Source organism: Podarcis pityusensis (assembly GCF_964106645.2).
Source record: "Podarcis pityusensis genome assembly, chromosome: 16".
Classification (NCBI taxonomy): Eukaryota; Metazoa; Chordata; class Lepidosauria; order Squamata; family Lacertidae; genus Podarcis; species Podarcis pityusensis.
The window spans coordinates 41,834,003-41,841,979 of record NC_138041.1 but is presented as its reverse complement, the minus strand read 5'-3'; positions in this window follow the sequence as shown (position 1 = coordinate 41,841,979).

Genomic DNA, 7,977 nt, shown 5'->3' with positions numbered 1-7,977 from the left:
GCATACCTATGAACAGTAGAAGTGGGACATTGGTGGCGCTGTGGTCTCAACCACCGAGCCTCTTGGGCTTGCCGATTGGAAGGTCAGCAGTTCGAATCCCCGTGATGGAGTGAGCTCCCATTGCTCTGTCCCAGCCGCTGCCAACCTAGCAGTTCGAAAGCAAGCCAGTGCAGGTAGATAAATAGGTACCGCTCTGGCGGGAAGGTTAATGGCGTTTCTGTGCGTTCCTCTGGTTCGCCAGAAGTGGTTTTGTCATGCTGGCTACATGACCTGGAAAAAACTGTCTGTGGACAAACATCAGCTCCCTCGGCCTATAGAGATGAGCGCGCAACCCCAGTCATCCGCGACTGGACCTAACGGTCAGGGGTCCTTTAGCTTTGCCTTTTTATGAACAGTAGAAGGGTTTGGCTTACACCCCAATGGCATGGAGGATTCTCATGCACTTTATGCTTTCTAATAGATCAGGCTATTGTGTAGTTCAATATTTAGATTAGATCAATTTATGACCACATTTCCTCATCCCACCTCTTCAGTGTGCAAACCTCCTCTACCCATTTTTAAATTGTTTTAATTTGTTTTACCATGGAGAAGCTTCAGGATCCAGGAAAGACCAGATAACAGGAAGGGTATATGTTTTGATTTAGCAGGAATGATCCCATATAGAGTTAAATTGACTAATTTAGACAACTGCACTTTTTAGAATGGTTTTTAACAGGTTGGTTTGAAGGGTTGAGAACCATGGGGCTAGGGGGCTCTGCTAGGGGCGCCACGTAAGATGGCCAACAATACCATCTCTCCAGCTCCCACGAGGTAATTTAGAGGCTGAGATGGGAGTAATCAGCCTCCCAAATACTTCCCGGTGGAAGGGAAGATGCAGTCTCATCCGCAGCTGCCCACAAACCACCCCCGAGTTCGTAAAGAAGGAGGGGGTGGGAGCACTGGATGGAAAGCCCTCGAGGGAGTTCGGATCTCCTGGACGCTGTCTCTATGAGCGCTTCAAGTTTCATTTCTTAAGATAAAGATTGGATTTAAGAATTTTGGACATGCTTCGGGCGAAGAAAGGGTAGTTAATCTGCCAACTACAGCCACTGAGGTGTCAAGAATGACGGGAGGAAGAAAGATAACATCAAAGAATAACATCTAAACCGGTATGTTGCAACGGAACGGAAAGGGGGGGGATAAAACTTTTTCTTTTTCTACTATGATAATACCTAACAAGCCCCTCCCCCCGAAGAACCGTCTACATTTACTTATAGCAAGTGAGATCGGAAAATATAAACTGTGTGGAAATAATAATATTAACTAAAGCCTTTGTTCTTTGAAATACTTGGAAGAAGATAAAAGACTCTTCTGTGACGCACCTTTAATCAGGATCCGCCATTATGAGACAGACTGAGTTGCAGAGATTAATAGTCATAGGGAGAGGCGAGCTCTTACTTTGTTATTATATCTGTATTTCAAGTCCGATTTGGCAAACCTCCTCTGGAAAGACTAATGTTTGGTGCAACCTGTCTGAGAAAATTAATGAGCAAACGCCTAGATTTTATTTCATCGGAATTGAGAGAAGATGGCGTCTGCCACCAGAGAAGGACTTTTGGATTGATTCGACATAAACACCAGCATGTGAGGGCATACAGTGGTGCCTCACAAGACGAAATTAATTCGTTCCGCGAGTTTTTTCGTCTAGCGAATTTTTCGTCTTGCGAAGCACGAAATCCCATAGGAATGCATTGAAATTCAATTAATGCGTTCCTATGGTCAAAAAAAGTCCAAACAAAGCCAAATTTGGTACAACAAGAGTTTATTAAGTGCTCTTTAAAATCACACATACTGTAAAGAGCATTTCAAAAATTGAAGGAACAATAAATTAAGTTTCTAAACATGACAGAAAAACATTTAAAAATCAACAAAGTGTACAGTACATTTTCTAAGACTCTGGGGGACAACTCGAAGAAGGTTCCTCTTCCACTCTTTGCTTCTTGCTGAAGAACCTGTCCATGGTCTGCTGCTTCATCTGCCTTTTCAGCACCTCCCTGAAAGGCGACATGACCCTCGTATCAAAAGTGTTCGTAAGGTCATGTGCCATGTGCTTGTCAGGGTGGTGCCGCTGTGCAAAAGCCTGCACATCCTTCCACTTCAGGCAAATGTCCCTCAGTTCTTTGGAGGACAGCCGTTCCTCAGTTGCTTCCTCCTCTTCCAGCGAGGCCTGCTCCTGCGCAGCCTCTGCCTGCAGTTTGACCAGCTCCTGGGTGGTCAGCTCGTGGTCGTGCTCCTCCACCAGCTCGCTGATGTCCTCCTCTGTGACCTCCAGGCCCATGGTCCTCCCCAAGGCAACAATGTCCTGCACCACTGTTGACTCTGGTGCATCAGAGTCACTTGGTGCCACACAGTCCGGCCACAGGCTGCGCCAAGCGCAATTCAAATTTCTCTGGCTGATCCCGTTCCAGGCCGTGGTGATCATCTTCAAGTAGGTGACGATGTAGAAGTGGTCCTTCCAGAATTCCCTCAGGGTGATGGTGGTGCAATCAGTCACCTCGAAGCATCGCCTGAAAAGCTCCTTGGTGTAGAGTTTTTTGAAATTGGCGATGACCTGCTGATCCATCGGCTGGAGCAGTGGCGTGGTGTTAGGCGGCAGGAACATGATGCTGATGAAGCTGAACTCCTCCAACAAGTCCTCCTCAAGGCCTTTAGGATGAGCAGGAGCATTGTCCATCAGAAGCAAAGCCTTCAGCGGCAGGTCATTGTCCAGCAGGTACTGTTTGACAGCAGGGCCAAAAGCAAGATTGACCCAGTCCACAAACAGCACACGTGTGACCCAAGCCTTACTGTTGGATCGCCACATGACACTCAGCTGCTCCTTGTCAACCTTGTGTTTCTTGAAGGCCCGTGGGTTCTCTGAGTGGTACACCAGCAGGGGCTTGATCTTCAGGTCGCCGCTTGCGTTGGCACAAAAGAGCAGGGTCAGACGGTCCTTCATGGGCTTGTGGGCAACTTGGCCTCCTCCTGTGTGATGAAAGTCCTTTTGGGCATCCTCTTCCAAAACAGCCCAGTCTCCTCGCAGTTGAAGACCTGCTGTGGAACGTAGCCCTCCATCTTCACAACCTCCAGGAACTCCGCTGCAAAGTCTTCAGCCGCAGAAACATCAGAACTGGCAGCCTCTCCATGCCTGACCACGCTGTGGATTCCAGATCTTGTCTTGAACCGGTCAAACCAGCCTCTGCTTGCCTTGAAGACTTCTGGCTCGCCTGAGGTTCCTGGCTGTTCCCGGACGAGGTCTGCGTGCAAGGCCTTGGCCTTCTCACAAATGACGGCCTCAGTCACTGTGTCCCCTGCACGCTGCTTCTCTTCTAACCAGATGAGCAGCAACTTCTCCACCTTCTCCAGAACAGCTGGGCGGTTCTTCACGATCCTGGTGACTCCCTTGGCTGCATCAGTCGCAAGGATCTTCTCCCTCATCTTCAGGATGGTCCCGATGGTCGATGGATTCCTCCCGTACTCCCTGGCGAGGTCTGTCACACGCATTCCACCGTCGTGCTTCCGGATGATCTCCTTCTTCATTTCCAGCGTAACTTTCTCCTTCTTCCCCTCGCCGGCCTCTGCAGCAGCAGTCTTCTTGGGTCCCATGGCAGCACAGCTCCTACCTGCTCAAACCAAAAAAAAAAAAAAATCAGTGCTTCACATCCAAAAAATTCAAAAGCACCCAGCCACCCACCACACAGAAATTCAAACCCAGAATTTTTTTTAAAAAAAACAACAGAGTGGCCCAATGGTCACAAAAATTCAGAAAAAAGCAGGAAAAAAAAACCACACAAGCTTCCAGATTCTTGCAAACCCCTCCCCAACACCAAGTCCTTGAATTCCAAACACCCCAACCCAAAATCCAAAAACCCCCAAAAAAGTTTTAAAAGTTTAACTTACCAAATGGCTGCAAAAGAAGTTTTGGAAAAGCTTCAAAAATCACCAAAGTCTTCAAAAACCTCAAAAAAGGCTACCACACCGCGTGCTATGAGTTGCTCCTCGAAGTCAAGTCACAACTGCACCTCTTCAAGCAATGCACCCTGGGTATTAACGGTTTTATGAAAAAGGAAACAAACTTGCAAGACGTTTTCGACTTGCGAAGCAAGCCCATAGGGAAATTCGTCTTGCGAAGCACCTCAAAAAACGAAAAACCCTTTCGTCTAGCGAGTTTTTCGTCTTGCGAGGCATTCGTCTTGCGGGGCACCACTGTACTGCAAATAAAAGACTTACCAGCTGAAGGGGAAAAAAGGAGAGTCACACAGAGTTCACACAGAAGCATATTATTGCTCATTTCAGCTCGCCTGTGGAAACAACTCAGAGGCTATGAAAGAAAGGAGGATAACAGCAGGAACATTTAAAGAAGGAACTATTGGACACTCAAAGCAGTAGAAACATAAGATGATTGGACCCCGCTGAACTTGAAGCATGGGAAGCCCCAACAAAAATTTATAATTTAGCAAAATATTTGGACTTTATGATTTGTATTTGCATAATTTGGAATATTTAATGTGATTTGATTGGATTGTTAAAATGGAAAACTTAATAAAAATTATTATTAAAAAAAAAGAGAACCATGGGGCTATATAAATTCTAACTGGGCTCAGTTCTAATTGGACAAATGTATCCCAAGTGCAATTAGCTTTCTTTGGTTCCTTTAATAGCAATTGTGCAACACACCGCTTGAGCCCAGGACCAAAGCCAAAGTATAACCCCATGGATGGTCCAGATGGGGCATTTCTCTCCAGGGAATGTTGCCACCTTGCTACATGAGATACTCCTTAAGGTCCATCACTGCAAGCCCTAACCAGGGATGCATTATGACGGGTTGTTGCTGTGAGTATGCTGAACGTACAAGGGCCAGGAGGCTAACTTTGACATCTGAGAACACAAAAAAGGCAGAAACAAAACAAACTGCATTTTCCAATCATTTTTGGACCTTCCTGCTGAGTGAAAAGAATAGAACACTACTGAGAAAATGTTTCACCCAAGTAATTGAGTAAAAGAACGCAATGTGTTTTGTGTTTTGAATGTAATATCCCATGTCCACCTATGCGCACTGCTTCACTTGTAAATAGCCTTAAGAGGTCTGACATGCAAGTTTCTTCAGGTTAACACAAAAGCATCCATTTACAAAACATGGTTATTATTTGTGGGGCAATTTTTTTTAGTACAAATTATACCCCCGGGGGGGGGGGTTGTTATAGGAATTCAAAGGTCTCACATATATATAAATGAAATGTTTATAAATGTACAAGGCAAACGGATGCGTAAGTATATAAACCATGTTTTTGAAATACTACAGGAGAGCAATCCTGAAGCCATTTTGACTCTTCCAGTGACCTCAAATATTCTCTGCAGTGAGGAAGGAAATGGGAAAAATCTTCCCATTGTCTCTTTGCTCACAAATCCTGTCTTAAGAGTATATTGTGCATGAATAGGGTGTATTGTGCATGAATAGGGTGAGCCTGTGGCATGGATTCAGGAACTAAGTATTTAGCATCTCAAAAGGAATGGCCAGGCTGCCCAGATAAACCAATCAAGTGACCATTATCAGTATCCTGCTAGACAGGATTTCTGCTGTAGACCACCCTTTCTGTGATGTATGTATGATGTTTGGGGGGGGGGTCTTGAGCTACAGGGTAAAATGGTAAAGGTACCCCTGCCCGTACGGGCCAGTCGTGTCCGACTCTAGGGTTGTGCGCTCATCTCACTTAAGAGGCCGGGAGCCAGCGCTGTCCGAAGACACTTCCGGGTCAATGGCCAGCGTGACGAAGCTGCTCTGGCGAGCCAGCACCAGCGCAGCACACGGAAACGCCGTTTACCTTCCCGCTATAAAGCGGTCCCTATTTATCTACTTGCACTTAGGGGTGCTTTCGAACTGCTAGGTGGGCAGGAGCTGGGACCGAAAGACGGGAGCTCACCCCGCCGCAGGGATTCGAACCGCCGACCATACGATCGGCAAGTCCTAAGCACTGAGGTTTTACCCACAGCGCCACCCCTACAGGGTAGGCAATTGCAAAAGTCTATATAAGAGCTGACCTTGAGCCAGACATCCTGGAGAGTGAAATCAAATGGGCCTTAGAAAGCACTGCTAATAACAAGGCCAGTGGAAGTGATGGTATTCCAGCTGAACTATTTAAAATTTTAAACGATGATGCTGTTAAGGTGCTACACTCAATATGCCAGCAAGTTTGGAAAACTCAGCAGTGGCCAGAGGATTGGAGAAGATCAGTCTACATCCCAATCCCAAAGAAGGGCAGTGCCAAAGAATGCTCCAACTACCGCACAATTGCACTCATTTCACACGCTAGAAAGGTTATGCTTAAAATTCTAGAAGGAAGGCTCAAGCAGTATGTGGACCGAGAACTCCCAGAAGTGCAAGCTGGATTTAGAAGAGGCAGAGGAACCAGAGACCAAATTGCAAACATGCGCTGGATTATGGAGAAAGCTAGAGAGTTCCAGAAAGAAATCTACTTCTGCTTCATTGACTATGCAAAAGCCTTTGACTGTGTCAACCACAGCAAACTATGGCAAGTTCTTAAAGAAATGGGAGTGCCTGATCACCTCATCTGTCTCCTGAGAAATCTCTATGTGGGACAAGAAGCTACAGTTAGAACTGGATATGGAACAACTGATTGGTTCAAAATTGGGAAAAGAGTACGACAACGCTGTATATTGTCTCCCTGCTTATTTAACTTATATGCCAGAAGAAATAGCAACAACCTCAGATATGCAGATGACACAACCTTGATGGCAGAAAGTGAGGAGGAATTAAAGAACCTTTTATTGAGGGAGCGCAAAATATGGTCTGAAGCTCAACATCAAAAAACGAAGGTCATGGCCACTGGGCCCATCACCTCCTAGCAAATAGAAGGGGAAGAAATGGAGGCAGTGAGAGATTTTACTTTCTTGGACTCCATGATCACTGCAGATGGTGACAGCAGCCACGAAATTAAAAGACGCCTGCTTCTGGGGAGAAAAGCAATGACAAACCTAGACAGCATCTTAAAAAGTAGAGACATCACCTTGCCAACAAAGGTCCGTATAGTAAAAGCTATGGTTTTCCCAGTAGTGATGTATGGAAGTGAGAGCTGGACCATAAAGAAGGCTGATCGCCGAAGAATTGATGCTTTTGAATTATGGTGCTGGAGGAGACTCTTGAGAGTCCCATGGACTGCAAGAAGATCAAACGTATCCATTCTTAAGGAAATCAGCCCTGACTGCTCACTGGAAGGACAGATTGTGAAGCTGAGGCTCCAATACTTTGGCCACCTCATGAGAAGAGAAGACTCCCTGGAAAAGACCCTGATGTTGGGAAAGATGAAGGGCGCAAGGAGAAGGGGACGACGGAGGACGAGATGGCTGGACAGTGTTCTCGAAGCTACCAGCATGAGTTTGACCAAACTTCGGGAGGCAGTGGAAGACAGAAGTGCCTGGCGTGCTCTGGTCCATGGGGTCATGAAGAGTTGGACACGACTAAACAACTAAACAATAACAATATAAGAGCTTGTGCACCATTGTTCTGGGTTCCTCTCCTTCCTCCCTGTGGGGGGGGGGGATGGAGGACCCTGTTGCAACAGTTTAATAAAGGTCATGTTCACTAACTGCTTTGCTTCTCAATATTCTCGTACCAATAGAGAACCTACATAAGGACTCTCTCTGTATGGGCTCTTGGATACCCCATAAGGGATAAAGGAGCAGAAATTTTCTTATAACAAGAGGGACAACATTTCCCCAGCCCTACCCAAAATGAAGAGTTGCTGATGACCCCCTTGGAGGGAACCACTCCTGGAGCCCCCGTCTGAGCCAAGACTAGAGCCTCCTCCGTGAGAAAGTGGGACCCCCACTCAAATACCTCTGCCCAGCCAGACCCTCTGGCTCACAGTCCCCCCCCCCGCCCCCCTGCACAGCAGCCTCCCTCTCAATGCTCCGCTGGGCCTCCGTGCCAATAACCAAGCC